Source organism: Myxocyprinus asiaticus, chromosome 22 (assembly GCF_019703515.2).
Source record: "Myxocyprinus asiaticus isolate MX2 ecotype Aquarium Trade chromosome 22, UBuf_Myxa_2, whole genome shotgun sequence".
NCBI classification, from domain to species: Eukaryota; Metazoa; Chordata; class Actinopteri; order Cypriniformes; family Catostomidae; genus Myxocyprinus; species Myxocyprinus asiaticus.
In genome coordinates, this window is record NC_059365.1 from 14843411 (window position 1) to 14863022 (window position 19612).

At 37.9% G+C, this 19612-nt stretch overlaps 1 protein-coding gene across 1 annotated transcript in view; it reads right to left on the minus strand.

Moving 5' to 3' along the window:
* pcdh11 (protocadherin 11) overlaps positions 1-19612 on the minus strand; it is a 218459-nt gene that overhangs the window by 32538 nt on the left and 166309 nt on the right. The gene's annotated exons all lie outside the window — the stretch shown is intronic.

Below are 19612 nucleotides of genomic sequence, written 5' to 3' on the forward strand. Positions count from 1 at the left end.
TTGTAACATTTTTTACTCGTAGGTTTATGTTTGAAAGTCAATTTATGCATTTGCATAAAGATAAAAACTCACTAAGCACTCATTTTCCTTTTGTCAAGAAGGGAACATGCTGTCACACTGTATGGGGTAAGTTGTCACAATTGGAACCTGCCATTAAGTAGCCTATTATAGGCAATTTAATGGCTTTTCAGTAAAATTTTAACACAAAACAATTTTAAGATAAAGTAATACAGTAAATAATAATGCCAACATGCATTGTAATTAATACATTGTATAAAAATGTAAACATTTACAAGACATATGACAACCTGACTCAATAGAACTGACAACATGCCTCAATCTCACATAAAATAAATAAATAAATAAATAAAACCTGTTAAAATCTACTTTCTTTAAAGGGATAGTTTACCCAAAAATGAAAATTCTCTGATGATTCAGTAACCCTCATGCCAACCCAGATGTGCATGACTTTCTTTCTTCTGCAGAACACAAAGACTTTTAGAAGAATATTTCAGCTCTGTAGGTCCTCACAATGCAAGTAGTGGTTGTTTAAGCTCCAGAAAGCACATAAAGGCAGCATAATCCATATGACTCCAGTTGTTAAATCCATACATTCAGAAGTGATATGGTAAGTGTGGGTGAGAAACAGATCAATATTTAAGTTATTTTTTTACTATAAATCTCCACTTTCACGTTTTCTTATTTTATTTATTTTTTTTATTCATATTCTTTGTGCATATCGCCACCTACTGGGCAGGTAGAAAAATTTTTAGTAAAAAAAGGACTTGGATATTAACCTTTATCTCTCCCACACCTTTCATATTGCTTTTGAAGATATAGATTTAACCACTGGAGTCTTATGGGTTACTTTATTCTGCCTTTACTGTATGTGCATTTTGGAGCTTCAGAATTTTGGTACCCATTAACTTGCAATTTGAAGACCTACAGAGCTGAAATATTCTTCTAAAAATCTTTGTTTGCGTTAAGCAGAAGAAAGAAAGTAGTACACATCTGTGATGGCATGAGGGTGAGTAAAAGATGAGAGAATTTTCATTTTTGGGTGAAATATCCCTTTAAACAGTTGGCCCTTTCATTAATTTATCTGATTGTGACTTTATTGTGCTCGCTTGTTTACCCAACAGCTATTACAAAAATATCATGCTAATGGAATTTTAGTTGGGAGAATAGAATTAATAGAAAAAATAGAATAAAAATATTCAGATTAAATACAGTTTTGAACTAGGTGTATGAAACCAACATAAAAAAATAAAAAATAAAAATAAAAAAACTAGAATTTATATAATTTGAGTAAAAAAACATATAGTTACTGAGATATAGCCCATATAGTTGTGACAACTATGACATTTGACAACTAGTCCCAGTCTGCCCTGTGCCGTATATATAGAGATATATATTGGACAGTATCACCGCTAGACAGGCTCAAGGATGTGTATATTTATAGCTACTGTCCGATACACTAGCCTAACAAGGATGCGGGTTCTCTCCTCTTCGCAGCATGTGAAAGACGGAGGCCTGTTGATACGCTGCTCAGAGCTCTTTGAACAGTGCATAGCTATTCAACGCCCAGCTGAGCCCCTCTAGCCAGTTCTCAGTTTGATCAATGAAGATGAGTTTCTCTCCCTAATGAAATCTGCACTGGATCATGGGTTTGTCAATGACCGCCACGAAAGGTCAGGCCATGAAGAGGCTGTTTTCCTCCTGCAGAAAAAGCATCGGCCATAATAAGTGTAAATTACTTTACACCAAACCTGATGCAAGAAACTCTATGAAAAGTTATGCCTTCAGTTTTAATTAGGTCAATAACTTAATGTAGTCTCGGTTAGAAAATCACTGGGCTAATTGAATTTGACCTCTGAACTAGTCATGTCATTACCACCTGTGCAAAACATAGCAAGGCTCGGCAGCATGGAGCCACTTTCTAAAACACAATGTGCCAGGTCAGGCACTAAAGAAACGAGCACAACAATAATTATAAATCCATGTTTATCTCAGAGTTTTAATTCAACATCTTCTCTCTCTATTTGTGTCCCTCCATTCTTCCATTGGCTTGCAGGGCAACCATTTGAAAAGCAATTAAATGTTGACCCAAAGAGTTTACTTCTTGCTTAAATGGAAAATCATTAATTTTTCCAATTCATTTATTTTTTGTCTTTGTTTAAAGATGGCTCAATTAGGTTTCTACATCTCAATCAATACAAAGAACCCATAAACAATTAGCACCCTAGAGCCAAATCAAATTTACATTCCTGCATTTGTTGTTATTATTTTAAAAACACTGACAATGTAGCCAAACACATATGAAAACATTTCAGAAAATTTGTAGATCTTCCTGAACATCCACGAGTAAAGGCCAGGAGTATCTCTTCTGCTGTTGGCATTTTTGATTCTCTTAACATTAATATATGTTTACTGTAGGAAAGAAATATTACAACGCACAGGGACAGAAAGGGAAGCATCTCTCTCACTACCAAAACTAAATAATGTAAGGTGGTGTCAAGCAATAACCCTCATATAGGAACAGATTTAGTGGATGTATGCAGAAGCCTATACTGAATTTCCTTACTCATCTCTCTGATTTCTAATGCAAAATTTCCCCATTACAGAAAGGCACCTTTTATCTCCTTTATATTAAACAGCTGGCACATTGTGCAAGGGATAATTTTGCACATCCAAAAAAGTCTCAAACTGTGAACACATTGATGCTGCTCAACACATCTGAAAAGCTCAAGCCCAGTGCATCCAGCAGAGCTTCATCACATCCTATGACCTTTCAACACAGTCTAAAGAGCTCTATCTGTCTGCAACGTTCAAATGCCTTGACAAGCCAGAGTGTTTTATGCAGTAATAGGGTCCCAATTGTACAAAGCATCTATTGCTGAAGTGGAAAAGGCAGACACCAGTGGTTCTGTGTTAATGTAAGATTTTGTATCTGTAGGGCTTCAGAAAAATGAAAAAGGAGAGAGGACAAAAAAGCTATTGTCTGCTTTCAGCATTCAGATGAAACTGAAGTCTCTTGATCGATACAACATTGACTTCATTTACAGTAAACATGCATCATTCTTTATTATGTGTGGCCCTTGAAAGTGATCAAGCAAGTAATCTGTATTCAGCTGTGACACAATGTCCTGTCTTATTGTCAATTCAGACCAGCACTGAATAGCTGCAACAAAAGATGTCTGAAGCCATGAACAAAGTTTGTTCCTCAACTTTTTGGTCTCTTATCAACAGAATTCTTCTTTTTCTTGATGGCCAGTAGAGGGCAGATGAAATCTCTGAAAGATGCATCTTGTAATTCAATGAAATGTTTATCAAATGCATTTCTGTGCTTGCAGCCAAATCATACCATTTTTTTTTTTTTTTTTTTTCCACAATCAAGAGACAGAGTGGATAATGTATCTAACTGTAAGTCAGTAACTGGATATGTGACTTGTCTAATTTTGTCACCTTTTAAAATGATGTTACTGGTCAAAAGTAGTTGCTTATTTGTATTAGAAAAAGGCAAGAATGATTTGTGAATAAAAAAAGGCAAGAATAATTCCTCAAAACATGCCGTCCGCACCAAAGATGGTAATTTATGCGTGCCATTGAAAGAAAATATCACTGTCCCAATTTAGAATGTAATTACCAGGTAATTACGTTCTATTTCATGTAACAATGCATAGATTGTGTGTGTGTGCCTAAATACAACATGTTATGAGTCACACAGTCTGTGACACATGTAAGTGTGCGATCCAATAATAGGAGGACAGGCTTGCATGTGACAGGTGCGAAAGCCGTGAGGTTGTAAAACATCCATTTAAAGTGCTGTATAGGTTACAGTACACAGGTCTGTGTGTTTCTCCTCAGCTCCAATATGCCCTAGTGCTGGATGTGACAGCATGGCCCATGGACGGACCTGGATTAATGGCTTGTGACAGCTTTGCTAGGCAGAATATGAAGTGACATCTTGCTGCCATTATGTAAGCGGAAACAGCTGTTATTTCAGGGGAGGGTTCAGCTGGTTAAGATTTTAGCAAGCGGGAAACAGAGTTCAAATCCCCCTCTGCCCCCAAAATATAACATATACTGAAGGGGAGACTGGGGATAGTTGTTCAGTTGTACACGTTTTCTCTAGTAGAGGCTTTGTATGTTGGTTTTCAATACTTAGTTCAAATTTTTTAATTATAATATTTTTTTGGCCAAAACAATGGTTTATCATTTTTATATTTACCCATTACAGGAATAATTTTGTGTTTCATATACTTTTTACTGTTTGAATTTTGTTGAAATGCCATTAAATAGCCTTTAATGGGCTTTTCACAAATTATACAGTGTGACAACATGTCCTGCTACTGAGCAATAAGCAATAATACATTTTTTTTGCAAAAACTTTAAGGTGTGTACAGACACTGATTTTCAAAAAGAAACCTAAATATATACTGTATATTTGTGCTGTCAGTCAATACATTTTTTTGATCGCGATTAATTACATAATTTTATAATTAAAAGCGATTAAATTGAGATTTTGTAAGTGCTGAAATTTGACTCTATATATAATTGTTTTTTTTTTGTTGTTTTTTTTAAATAAATTTAATTCCATTTATTTCCTTTTTTAGTAAAGAAAACAAAACAATATGAAACAATATAATGCTCAACCCATTCTCACTCACGAGGTGTCAAATACTGCCACTTGTGCAAGAGCCCAACGCGTCAACAGGTGGATGCCAAAAGCAGCCTTTGGCATCAGTTTCCGACGCCTCAGCCAAGCGCATTGCTTTCAGTGAGACACGTTCGGCGTCAAAGACTGACGCAAAGGGCATCAGATTTTCATCATAGTGAAATTATATGTTGGGGTACAGTTTTGTCATTCTGACATGATATGTTAGGGAATGCTTTTCATTATGTCTGAAATCAGCCATGTTTATTGACAATGGTTATGTTTAATCAGAAACATTTATTAGTTTGCAGTGGTTAATGTTTAATTAATTGTTTTCTGTACACATTCTGCTCTGCTGAAGTGATTTGTTCAATTCCGGGTGTATTCCATGTCTTCCGTTCGCTCTGTGTGAAGAACAGATCCAAATTTAAGCTTATATTCCACAATCGCGGTCCTCTGGCATCTGCTGTAACACATCCCACACTTGACTCATTCTAACACATTCAAAAGTTGTCGCATCAAGAAGGCGTCAGCGACGTCAAATGCCATTGGCTCTTGTGTGTCTTGTGATCGATTACGATGAGCTCAAGTTCAAGACACACGAGAGCCAATGGCGTTTGACATCACTGATGCCTTCTCGATGCGAGAGTTAGATGTGTTCCAGCGGACGCCGGGGGACCACGATTAAACATTAACCACTGCAGATTAATACATTTTGCTGATTAAACATTATCATTGTGAATAAACATGGCTGATTTCAAATATAATGAAATGCATACCCCAACATACAGCATCATGTCAGAATGTCAGTGTAATGACTCCGAGCAGACACATCGCAAAGGTTCCGCCCTACTCAGACCAGTGTTTTTGCTGGTTTATGCTTTAAGGTTAAATGCGTTAACCAAAAAATGTACGTGTTAAACTTTTTAAATTAACTGCATGCATTAACGCATTAGTTTTGACAGCTCTAATATATATATATATATATATATATGCCCCAAATAAGAAATTGTGATTCCTATGGCATTTGTTTGGATCTTGTTTGTCATTTATTTTCTTTCAAACACACCATTCTCTCTCTATAGGACAAAGAAATGCAGAACATACGAAATGCTGCCTTATAAGTATGCCTTTCAGTATAAGTAAGTGTGTTTTGTGCACCGACTACTGACAAAATTAATTGTCTTTATAAGGTATTCAGTGACTGTGAGGACAAACAGAGGCAGAGCAAAATTATACCCGATTACAGAAGCGAGCAGTGTCTGCAATTGATACACCATCTTTTCTCACCATTCATGCACAAGAGCAGCTTTGATGCAAAACAATCAGAATCAGATGCTCTATTGTGATGCTTCCATGTTTTGACGGTAAATGTACAGACTATGGCAAAAAAAAAAAGAAAGAAAAAAGAGCACCCTCTTGTCCAAAATAAAAACAACAGTCTCTCTTTCGTCTTCCTGCAATGTGTATTACAAGGGCTTTATGTCTGTTGTATTTGGGTCATTCATGTGAGCAGAATTGAAAGCTTGTGTGAGGAGTCACAAATTCCTATTTTTAGTGAGGATGAACAACTGAGAATGGTAATGATCACTCTCCATTCAAGCCTTAGCTTTTGTTCTCTTAAACAGCATTCAAGGGAATGAGTGAGCTTCATCAGTCTGCTTGTTGCATTGAGAATATACTACTGTACAAAGCAATTTACCAGTGAGAAGAAATCAGTGCTCTCTACTGCACACACACTCAAACACATGAACATGAACTTCTAAACTCAAAATTGTATGCACAGGAATACACGCATGGACATGTAAACACAATGTAGCATAATTTAGGCAACGGACTGAAAATATACAAGACAACCCCTAGCAATGGGATTCTCATCTAGCCGATGAATAATTTCACATCAGGGTTCTGAAATTCTGTGTGCATCTTAGAGTTCAGTGTCCTTGCTTAGTATTCAGCAGATGGAACCAGGGGATGGAGGTTATCAGGCATCTCATCTCCCTCTGGACTGTAATTCAGTGGTGACAATGTGCTATGGACCCTAAAGGATGGCCATCTGCTGAAGTTTTCCCTCTCCTAAGGTGAGAAAGACTCAACCTGGAAGTTTCGATGTACATGCTTAGGCACATGGTCATATAAACACGCTTGGATGTATACACGTGCACTCACAAAAAAAGCTGATACATCTAGAAAATGGAAACCCTGAGGCATTCTTAAAACCTGTGTGTGACATTGGTCACACTCTGCTATGAGTGTCAGGTGTCAGAAATTCTGCAATTGTTGGACAAGATTAATTGCACCAATTGAGAAAATAGCAGGGCATTTGCAGAAAAGAAACATTTACTGTGAAACAGATACCAATCAAGATACCATAAGACCATTGATAAAGCAGACTGGAGGACAACAAGCTTCTCCCACAAATGCATGCAGGTGCACGCACGCACACACACACACACACAAACTCTACAAAAGAAAACAGGAAGGAAGGAAGGAAGGAAGGAAGGAAGGAAGGAAGGAAAATGAAGTAAAGAAAGGAAGGAAGGAATGAGGAAAAGTAGGAAAGAAAGGAGGAAAGGAAGGAAAGAAGGAAGAAAGGAGGAAAGGAAGGAAGGAGGAAAGAAAAAAGAAAGGATGGAAGGAAGGAATGAGGGAAAAAAGGAAGGGAGGAAGGATGGAAGGAAAGAAGGAAAAGGAGAGAAAGAGGGAAGAAAGGAGTAATGAAATGAAGGAGTAAAGAAAGAAAGAAAGAAAGAAAGAAAGGAGGAATGAAGTTTAAGAAGTTAAGGAAGGAAGAATGAAAGAAAACATGAGACAATGAGTCTTGAAATAGAGTTCATACCAAGGATATGAACCTCAGATTTTTTTTTATGCTAACCTACCAACCCCCAGACAAAAAGACAGGAAGTCATCACTCCCTATATTCTATTGGCAGAAAGATTTATCTCACCTATGACTTTTGCTTTGCCTCAGACCGAATTTTAGGAGGGATTTGTCATAGTTTGAAGCTCTCTTGAATTGGATGTATAAAAATTGGGTGCTGTGATGTTCTCTCCCAGTGGTAATACAGCAAAGGAAGAGGAAGACTTACCATGCCAAGTAAAAATATGACATGACAGTAACAAGATAATAATCTAAATGGAAGTATAAATCAATTTAGCTAAATAACATTTAAACTTAATTTTCCCCTCCAGCAAATCTGATTGATTTTTATTGATAAAGTCAGTTTAAGGTTTGTGTTCTACACTGCATTATTGCACAATGTTGTATATGCTCTTCTCTCTCTGGAATCTTTACCTTTTAACTTATTTTTTTCCAGTCACAATCACAGCTATTCTAAGTAACAACAATGGCTTCAAGAGATGTGCGCTTCTTGTGACAAAACTAGACACTTACATTTGAAGGATGCCGTAAAGAAGATAGGGACATTATGATAACAAGTAACAACAGAGGAAGAGAACAAAAATGATCAACAATTTGAGGTCAAGAAATATCTAACAATCTCAACATAAAAACATACTTTTGCAGTACACTTAAAACAACGGCTAAATATACATCAGTAGACTGCAACGGAATGTTGTTTCTTGGTTTGTTTTTGATGATACTTGAGGTATTCATGTAGGGAAAATGCACCGCCTTTTCTGATGTCTGAAAAAAAAGAGACTAAATGTTGTTTACAAATACAGACTGACAGGTCGGATAATGTTTATTTCTTTTTTCACGTCAAAGGCTGAAAGTGACATTTAATAGGCAACATTTTTTTTTATTTTTGTTTTTTTTTATAAAAAATGCAATTTAAAAACATCCTTGAGAAAAGACCAAAAGACCTCATATTTGGATGTAGTATTTATGACATTTACTGACACCCACCTAGAAAAATAACTGGACAAACTATTGCAAGTTTTCTTCCCATTACACTGTAATATGTCAAATATGCAGAAACATAATCATTTGAATCAACTGCAAAATGTCCAGACAGGATAATGGGGTGAGACAATCATAATATCATTGATAAAGAAATAAACAATGTCAAGCCGACCAATTTCATTTGTCCTTAGTAGACACAACTTTGGGACAACAACGTTGAGAACATGGTTAAAATAATTAGGTGTCTGACAACCCCTGTCACTGTTACACTGTGGGATAGTTATTTCTGTCCCTCTCAAATAAATAATGATACATCAACAAAAAAAGTTTCCTTTTAACACTTTCAAACATCGTTGCAGTGTTGTGTGACATGTGTACCTGACACTTCACCCTCCTGTGTGGGCCTGCTGTTTGCATTTATTTTCATGCAGGATCAGACTAATTAACATCTGTAGAAATCAAAGCCCCTGAAATGGCTTGTGGCTCCAAAAACCAAGATAAGGGGGAGGCAGTAACAATGTGGCTTACTCCATAATAGCAGACAGCAGTAACTGGCAGAATGGAATGCATTAATGAACAGCAACACAAAAGAGTCATGACTTAAGAAAAGATAGGAAAATAATACTTCCGACATAGACACGCAACTTTAAGTGACTGGAAATTATATTACTGTTTGTCCATCAATTTATCCTTTTTAATGGGTAAACAGATTGCCATTAGTCTGTGATATCATGATGGCAACTTGTCCAGTCTGAATAATTGGAATTGCTTTTGAAGACATGCAGCTTAAGCGTAACTTGTTCATAAATGGCTCCAAGGAAACAAAAATCCATGTTTCCATAGTTGCTCTGACATCACTGTATTTCAACCATTCAAATTCTAGTTTCTGGCACTCTAAACAGTGAGGTCATAAATCAGCCTGAATAGCTGCACTTTGATGAACATTTATGCCTGAACACATAATACTGGCAGCACAAAGGAAAAAAAAAAATACTTAGAAACCCCCTCAGATGCTGAGAGGCACACACTAATTTTTAGTTAGTATGAATTTAGTAATGTAATTAGTCTGTGAATGACAACAGTCAACTCACTGAGTGCTAATGCAATCACTGAGCTGTAAAACAACACAGCATGGCTTTTTTTTGAGTGAAAACACTAACATAATCTGTTCATATTAACTTATTACTTCCATAATATATGAGTAAGACCATTGAGATGTTGTATGCTTTTGATTTGTTAAACGGCACAGTTGGGGGCAATTATGTGTGATTAACCTCCATTAGCTGAGAAAAAAATACAACACATCACGCCCTTGCGTTAAAGAAAGAACATTTAAAATGTGAAAATTGGACAACCGTGCCTATTGTACATACATAATCCTCTAGCTTCCTTTAGTAGCCAGACAAAGACAATAGGCTTTGAATCTGAGCTAAACCACTTCCTATAAGCAGTGCTGGGGAAGCTACATTGAAACTGTAGTTTGCCAAGCTACAAGCCACTCATAATTTTAAGTAGTTTAACTTCATTCAGACTGCTTTTTTAAAAAGTAGAAGCTTCTAACAATAAGCAGCTAACTATATTGAAGCTAGTTCAATATTGTGCTGGTGCTCGATTCACTAAAGGAATTATGCAGATATGGCACAATTTGCATGGTGCAAATTGATCGATAAACATTTACACAAACTCAGTTTTTCCACTTGCTTTCCTATGGAGGTTTTGAGCCACCCGCTAAGACCTGCCAACAACATTACACAACCAGTGACATTATTAATTTTTTGCAATTCCATTCGGTGACGCTATAGTGTCGCAGAAATTACATTCATCAAGCGCAGTGTCAGTTCAGGCAGGTCATGTTAGCCAAGCTGCAATCTCAGCTGATTATGACTTCTACCAAAACAATTCAGACGCTTATCAGAGTGGTTCTATTTAAGTCCTCCATTTATTCATTGCTTTAGCTGCCTTTACAGTGCAAGAATGCAAGCTGCACATAACACCCTCCTCCATCCCCAGCTCCACACCTTGTATGGCAGCCTTTCTCTTTTAATTTTTTCTATACATCTGTCTCGTTGTTATGTGCTCTAAGACTACAATTGATTGCCAGTTGGAATTCCTATCTTCAATGAGTTATTGCACCTTGTTCTTGATTAAGTTCTATTAAGTGTCCATTTAATCTATTATGCAATGAAGGATTGAACCATTTTGCACTGTCAGAATGTTTTAAAAAATTTACAATGTTGTAATATTTCTGCTGGATCTATTCTGTTACCCCTGGGGTGTTTTATTCACTGCACTCCCAGCTCTGTCCATGCATGGCTGCATGGAAGGGCGGAGAGTTTTCCCAGAACAGAACCATACTGCCAACACCAACAGATTGCTTCAATTGTCAGTAAATGAATAAAATATTCATTCTTGTATTCAAGTGAAGTACTCATTTGACGGAAGAGGTCTTGACTGAATTCAGCTTTAATTTAAATATTCAAGATGCAACACAATTTCAGGTCCTATTGCAACTGTTTAAACTACATTGCGGGTGGTTGAATAATGCTGTTTTAATGCTGAAATTCCAAGCGCAAAAGCGACGCAACTGTGTAGTGAATTCGTCCCTGAGGATTTTTAAAACAAATACAAATCTCAATTACAATTACAACATCACACTTGAACATTAAACTTGGGCTATGCTGGTTCTTGATGGAAAAAGTAGCTTGTTACTAGAAAAGCTACTCTATTTTGAAAACAGCTGAACTATTGTCACTCTACTGAAAATGTAGTTAAGTTAGTGACATCGCTATTTTTAGTTTGTAACTCCCAAACACTGCCTGTGAGGCAGTGTAAGTACAGCCTAGCAAGACATAAGTCATGTCCAAGGTGCCACATCTATGAAGCTGAAAAGGTTTGCAAGAAATAATGCACAGCCATGCCATATTGATACAGTCAGCTAATTGTGCTCATTTAATATTTATTATGAAACAAAAAGCATTTTCAAGTAAGGTCACATTGTCTGAGACATTGTTCTTATTATCAGCATTATGCTGCAATGAACTTGATTACTATAGCAGCAACAGTAGCCTACATCATTCAGTGGTTTTCGTTTTATTTTTAAATGACGCTAATGCATTCACAGCATATTTTTAGGGGCAAACTGAATGTATTGTTTCAGTTCAGTTGGGTGATGCAATCAGATAATGTAGCAATATATCACTGACATCACAGCTATCAAAGACATGCATTTGGCAGGTTATACTCCAATCAATCATGTCAGGAGGATGGCTCTGTGAAAAGCCTGCTTAAGCCCAGCAAGTGTAGGTTTGCAGGAGAACATTATTAAAGGCAAGGATCACAGCATGCACATGCCAAGTAACAGTAAAATCTTGGTCACTGTATAAAACTGCTAAGGTCAGTGAAAGAGTCCAGCAATTTTCTTGATGGGCTTTTAAAGCTATGCTCAATCTGTCTGAACAATTCTCAGAAAATATCTCTGAAGTGAGATAAATTGCTGCACAAGAAGGCTGTGGTGAGATGTTTGAGTCCATGGATGAATTAATAATGATTTTGAAGTTGAAGTTTTATTTGATGCAAAAAAATGCTAAGTTTCTGACTACCCCTCTTATTTTAAAACATATCATACATGTGTGTGTGTGTGTGTGTGTGTGTGTGTGTGTGTGTGTAACAAAACTGAGAAAAATTTAGCTTTAAGGTTCCAAGTATGACATGTGTAAATGTAATAAATGTGTATGTGTAATATTGTGGATTAACCTTTTTTCTTCCCTTAATCTGGCAGCGTATCTCAGGGGATACACACACTTCAAAATGTATAGTAGGCTTTATTAGAATTAAATTGATTGATACAGAGATGCAGGTTTATGGTGAACTGTTTAGGGAAGACCTGAAACAGGATGATTGTTGCCAATCACTAGGTGGGTAATGGCATAATATGGGATGATTAAGCAGAAAAAACATGTCACAGTTATGGAGACATGGATGCTTTGACGCATGGCCTGAAAGACATTCCGTGGTTGCGGCACGTGAACGGCGCGTTTGCGCTGCTTCAGAGATGTATTGAGCCAAAAGCAGGGGCACCGCAGCTGCAGTGTTGCCACTGCCCGAGGAGAGGATTTGTGGTGAGGTACCGTGGTGGTACATATGAATTAGAGGAGAAAGGGAACCTGAAGCGGCTAACGTTGCGGCTAGCCATGGCTTAAGGTTGGGCAGGTCTCTGCGTTCTGCTGAGATAATGGCCTAGCCCAGCACTCTGATTGTGGGTGTACATTGTTGGAAACATTGGAAGCAGGGCTACCACTACTTGCTGCTTCCTAGAGGGATGGGTTTATGGATAATATAACATTTACAGATAATGTAAACAGCAATATGTAAAATATGAATTTGCAGAAACACCTAGCATTAAATGCCGCTGAAGACTTGGGTAACAGATGAATAGTTGAGCCAGGATCGTAAAAGGGGATCCCCTGTAAAAGCACTTCTATGAAGATATTTCGATAAATAATTTGTTTTTCACGATTAGGTGTTGAAAAACACCTGCCAACATGCTTGTAAAAATGCTTGTTTAGGGAGACATAATTAAACATATTGTCTGCAGACACCTTAAACTTAATTGTTTGCTAGATTAAATATCTGGAACATTTGTGAAGCGATGTCAGGATGTACATGCTTGCATGTGCATACGTACAACGTCATTTAAAGTTGTGATTTGTCATTAAATTAGAAGGCACCTGAAACTAAGTACCAAGATGAATACCGCAGTCTGATATTTATTTAACTTAAGCATATGTTTTGGAGCTTTGTAGATTGTTCTCCAACGTAATGTGAGTAATTCAATTAACTTTTTGTCACGGGGTGACTCATTTGGAGTTTGTGCCTGAGAATTGGATTTAATAGAAACTATATGGGCACCGTTTTGCAGTAGTGGGGTGAATAAATATGACTTATTTATTATTGATAACCTGTAATAAATTCTACAGAAAAACTGAAATATGGTGAGGATGAAGCAAAATGCGAAGCCGAATCATCCGGCGCCGATTTCAACCCGTTATTTTAAACTTGAGTGGAGTGCAAGAATATGACAGATTGTTGAAACACTTTAAAGTCATATAGCAATTAGGTTCTATGGTCAGACTTGTTAAGAGTTTGTAATCAAATGATTTGGGCAAAAGTAGAGAAGACTTGTTTTTAAAATTAAAATGATGGATTGATTTCACCTGCGTGAAACATTTATCCTGGGCAGGAGGAGAGAAAGTCATGTTATAGTCTAGAAATGAATAGAAGTTTGTAGAAACGCTTGCTTCATAACTATTGGAGCTGTGCGGCGAGGTGAGCTGGAATGCTGCGAGGAGGAAAGACACATTTGCGGAATGATTCATGAACGAGTTGTGACGCAGAGCGAGACCTGCCGCTTGCGAAGCCGAATTCGTCTCTGGTCTGTTCGGACAGAAGCTGTTTATAGCCGTAGTGAGCTGTAGCATGGTCAGAGTGGATGGTGCTGCGGCAGCGAGCTTGCGTTAAAACGTCTGCACTGATTTGGAAAGATGTTTGTAATTAGAGTAGCAGTCGTTCAAAAGGAAGATCGCTTGTTGCATGATGTTGCCCCTGTGTTCCAAATGGAATAAATCAAACTCTGAAGGGCACTTTGAAGGGAGAACAATCGTGATCATGTCATGTTGGAAGATAACTTCAAATGGAATTTCTGATAATAAAGGCTTAAAAGTAAGTTCCACATTTTTTGAGCCCCCCACTTTTTAGCCCTCCAAAAATCTCACGGTCGATGGTAAAGTCTTTGAGGGGAATAGGGCATAGGAACGATCACTGAATGGAACATGGCTGACAGGAATCACCTATGCGGGAGAACTGGATTGAAACGCTGGAGTGCGTTGGAATAATGTTTGAATTAACTTGTTAATCTTTTGATTGCCTCACATCAAATTAAAGCCGTAATAGAGCTCAAAAGGCATGAAGCCGGAGCAGCGCCCATTTGCAGAAACAGCCTCATGCTATAGGGACCGCTCCAGGTGGAAAAATAGGATGAGAGGACCTGTGTACAGCCATAGGGGGCTGTATGACAGGTATACAGTGAAGCAGTGGCCTGTGCGGAGGCAGCCTCGACGCCAGTTCTACTTCTGTGAGGAAAGATGAGAATAAAAGAATGACAGTGCAAAATCAATTGTTAAATTGGCAGCCAGCATTGCCACGAAATATGAATAGAGGCTGCTGCGGCAGCTTGGTGAATAATGTAACGATTACGATGGAAGAGCTTATCTGATGAGGGCAAATGCTTTGCGCAGAGTAGTGTGTCATCCAAAACTGTCGCATGGATCTGTCGTGGGTAAGTGGGTGGAGCCAAATGCTGGAGGAATCATCGCAGCATGGATGTAAGCATCTGTTTATGCTTACTCTGGCGATGTGATTGATCGGATTAAATAAACATGCTCCTCCCAAACTTTATGAAACTCCATAAGTTTGGTGTGAATTTGGCAGTCTTTATTTTGGCTGCCTTCACAGCATGGAGCTTTAATGATGAAAGGGGCATGACTTCAAAGAGATTAGCTCATCAGAGGAACAATGCTGTACCATATTTCTGCCTGGGCATTGTGTATCTGATTACAGAGCTTGCTGTAATTTGATTAAATTGCATCATCCATTTTTGCAATAAAAGACAAAGACTAGGGCCATGACATCTATAATGTTAATGTTAGCAAACTATGCTGCAAAAATATTTTTATTTATTTATTTATTTTTATTTTTATCTGTATCCAGTTAATAATATAAAACATCCTTAAAACAAGATGAATTTACCTGAGAAGCAAGATTAGACACAAAAAAAACAAAAAAAAACAAGAAAATTAGACTTGAATTAGAATATGAGATGAATGTTATCCCATTGGTATTTTTTATTTTATTTTTTAAGCATAAGATCACTACATTTTGATAGATTTATACTTAAAACAAGAAACAAAAAAAATAACATTCATCTCATATTCTAATACAAGTCTAATGTTCTTGTTTTTAGAAAATTTATTGTCTTAATATATAATACAAATTTACTTCTCAAATCAATTTAACTTGTTGTCAGTATGTTTAGATGTTTTAACAAAAAAAAAAAAAAAAAAAAAAAGAAGACAAAAATACGGATTAAGATATTAAGGTACAAATACCTTTTTTCTTATTTACTAAATGATGCCTCAAGGAATAGAAATTGTGGGAAAAAAAAGAAAGAAGATAATATTAAAAAATAAATAAATAAATAAAAATAAAAGTTCTAACCTTATGACCATGTTGTGTTGGAATGGCATGCTGCGATGGATGAACTGTTCTGGTGGAGGTCAGTAGGGAGCAGCAGGACGCATAGTTCTTAGACACAAATGTGCATCTGGGTCCCTCGTTCCGCACAACCCCTCTGAACTTGTGTCTCGGAGCTTGTTAAAAAGGCCCAGTCATGTGATGTGTTATTTTAACGGCTGTTCCCATAGATTGGCCTCGGCGGCATCGTGAAGGCCCATAACGGCAGATTCATCACTCACATTGTTCACAGAGGGCATGATGGCCCGATTGTAGGTGTGCTAAAGTCACTCAAGATGAAATCTGACAACACAACGGATGTCTCCTTTTCCTCCACTGCCATATGCCTTTTATCTCCCAGAAGACTTGATGAGGCTGCATTGGCCTTTGACAGTCTTTAAAAATTACTGGCAAATGCTGACATTTGATTTGTGATAGCCCTGCTGTGCTGAACCATAACTATAACTAATCAGTGATTGATGACATCAAAACTACAATGACACATAGTGCCAATATAAAGTGATTGTATACTGTACGGCTTTTTTCACTGTGCCATTTGCTTTATTACTTCTCTTAAGTATCAGGTGGTCATTAGCTTCTGACAAGAATTATGCATGATATGCAGAGATGTAAACCCTTCGTACAATTCTGTTCCATAATGTGCTGTCACTGAAATTTCTTATGAGGAAGGGCATATATAAATATTAACCACTGAAGTTAAGTGTGTGTTTTGCAGCAAGATAAAAATAAGCAACTGAAATAAAATAGATCAATGTGTCATTGCCATGTATTGTATCATTTTTTTTTTCTCACTTTCCTCCCTAAACCACATAGCTGAAATAATATATATTCAGCCACCTTATAAAAATGCATATTGCAGTACAGCCTGTCTATTTTATACACTGAATTTCATAGGGAATTGGAAAATAAGTTTCCTCGTATAACAAAAATGTATGCTGACTGCATTTTTATCTGATTTCGTGAAGACTGTAAGAGATCAAGTTTCAATTCAGAACAAATTGTCTTTTATAAGAGATGATGCTATTTATCCATACTAATATAGCTGAGACCCACATCTTAGAATACTTATTTTAATGGACAGTAAAGAAAACAAAATAGATTTGTTAGCACCTACCCTCATATCTATGCAAAAAAGCCACTTTTTGAAATCCGAATTCAAATAGAATTTGCCACATTTAAAGAAACGTACAGCACTATTAATTTTAAACATATCACGGTAACAGCAGACCCTCAGTGATTCATCTCTTATGCAAAGTCCACAACAAAGAATTAAGATTCCTGCTTGACCTCCACTTTGTTTGACCTTTCTTTATTATTTCCGTATGCCATATGGAATCAACACAGGAAGCATGCTTTTTTTCCTGTCTCTCTGCTTTACAAACATCATGTTCAAAGGCAAGCCAAAATCCACGTAAGAAGTTTTGTCTCCATACAATTTCTAATCTTGACAGGTGCAGGATTCGGAAAATGGATTGAGTCTGGATTTGGAATGGAGGTGTGTCAGACTGTCTCATTCTATTTTTTTTCTTCTCTCAACTCTGCACCAATTTCATATTGATGAGCTCGGAACCTACTCAAATTGTGTGTCTTCTTTAAACATTTAACCAGCAAAGAGAACGATCATACTCTTCGCTGAAATCCTGCTCAAATCCAAATGCAAATCCTATTGCAATGAATGGATCACAGTGAAAGGACTTCACAAACGGCATACAAAGAATCATCACTTTTACAGTTGCTACACATATTTTGAGTAGAGTTCGAGAATGTTGCTTTAAGTTGATTATTATATTAATATATGCGTGAATTTCTACTGGTCAAATGGCTTCTCAGCCTTTAAACATGTTTTGATTCTGTGTGGATGAAAAGGCATTGTGATCACTGAGGGAAGGCAAAGAGAGTCTTGCTTTACTGTGCTGACTTTCCTCCAGGGAGAAGTATATCCAGACAACAATTATCCCAAACCCTACCCTATTATTGTCAGGATGTTGGCTTCTCCTTCTGAGCTTTCTGTCTGTGTCTCCCCCTGTTTGTCTTAGTTGGTTTGTTCCGGTGGCGTGGCAGTTTTCCCCACTGATTACCTCTCACCTGCAAGTCATCATCTCATCACCAGCCTGTGCTACTTAAACCCAGAGTTCTCAGTCATTCATTGCCAGATTGTTCAGTCAACTAGAGTGGTACTTATGCTAAGGCCAACTAGCTTTTAGGTTTTTCAGTAAACTCAGATCCACCATCCACCCGCCTACCTGTATTCATTACTTGCCTCTTCAGTCATCTTTAGAGTCACTCTCCATCAAGCCTGCTACGCCAAACCATCCAGCTCACCGCTCCGCTCTGCCATTACCTCCTGCCTGTCCAGCCCTAAGCCTCCAGCAACAGTTCAATCACTTGTCTGCTCATCTTTCATCTATTCCAGTTTATTATTAAATACCATTTTATCATACTCTCTCTCTCCATGTCTGTGTTCAGCATTTTGGTTCAAACCATTGTTCAGGCATAACAGAACAATCTGGCCACCATGGACCCAGCCGACACAGACTCAGTCCATAAAGCTCTCTCTGGGCAAGGAATACTTCTGGGACAGCTTGAAAGAAAGCTACAGGATCTCATGGACAGCAGCCAAGCCATGACAGGTCAGATCTCACAAATTTGTGAAAAAAAGTTTCTGTTCTACTCGCTTAGTGGTCTACGAGTCCTTTCTTCTCAGATCATTCATCCTTTACGTGAGGCTCATGTCCCGTATCCTGAACCATACTCTGGTGATTTAGGAAAATGTAAGTCCTTTCTTCTTCAGTGTTCTTTAGTTTTCGGCCAGTAGCCACACACGTATTCCGAAGATGAGGTGAAGATCTCTTATGTCAATGGGCTCCTTCGGGGAAACGTCTTGGCATAGGCCTCAGCTGTCTGGAGTAATCAAACCACCTTGCTTAACTCTTTTTCCCTCTTTTACTGCTGAACTTAGGAAAATTTTTGACCACCCTGTTAATGGAGCTGAAGCCAAGAAGTGCCTCCTCTCACTCCGTTAGGGCTCTCAAAGTGTGGCTGAATATTCAGTGGAGTTCTGCATCTTAGCTGCTAAATCGGGCTGGAATGATAGTGCTCTTCAGGCTATGTTTTGAACTCGATGACCGAATTAAGGACAGATCTGACTCACTTGTCTTTCTCAATCATTGTAGATAACCGCCTGCGAGACCGCCATAGGGAAAAATCCAGTCTTTCTCACCCCGCACCCTCTTGTGTCTGATCCTGGTCGAATGGAAAGGAGGTCGCCGGATTACTTTCTATTCCCCGTGTCTCAACCAACACTTCGAAGTCTGATGAGCCCATACAGTTGGGTCATGCTCATCTCACTCCAGCCGAACAACTCCAGAGATTGAGGGCGGGTGAGTGTATATATCACAGTCAAATGGGTCATTTCCTAGCCTCTTATCCCCTTCGGCCAAAAGGGGGCACTCACCAGTAGAAGGGGGATTACTGGTGTGCTGAACTACATCCTCAGTGTTTTCTCTCCCCCTGCAACTACAAGCTACACTGTTTTAATTGGCAGTCCCTTACTCTGTTAGCTCTGGTGGATTCAGGTGTGGATGACAGCTTTTTGGATGTTAAGCTCGCATCCCAGGCTGGCATTCTTACTGAACCACTGGACACTCCTATCACAGTGAATTCCTTGGAGTTTTTAGCCCGTATCACTCATCCCAGTGTTCCGCTACTCCTGGTCCTGTCTGGAAATCACTGAGTACATTCAGTTTAATTTAATATCCTCATCTACATCTGCTCTGGTCTTAG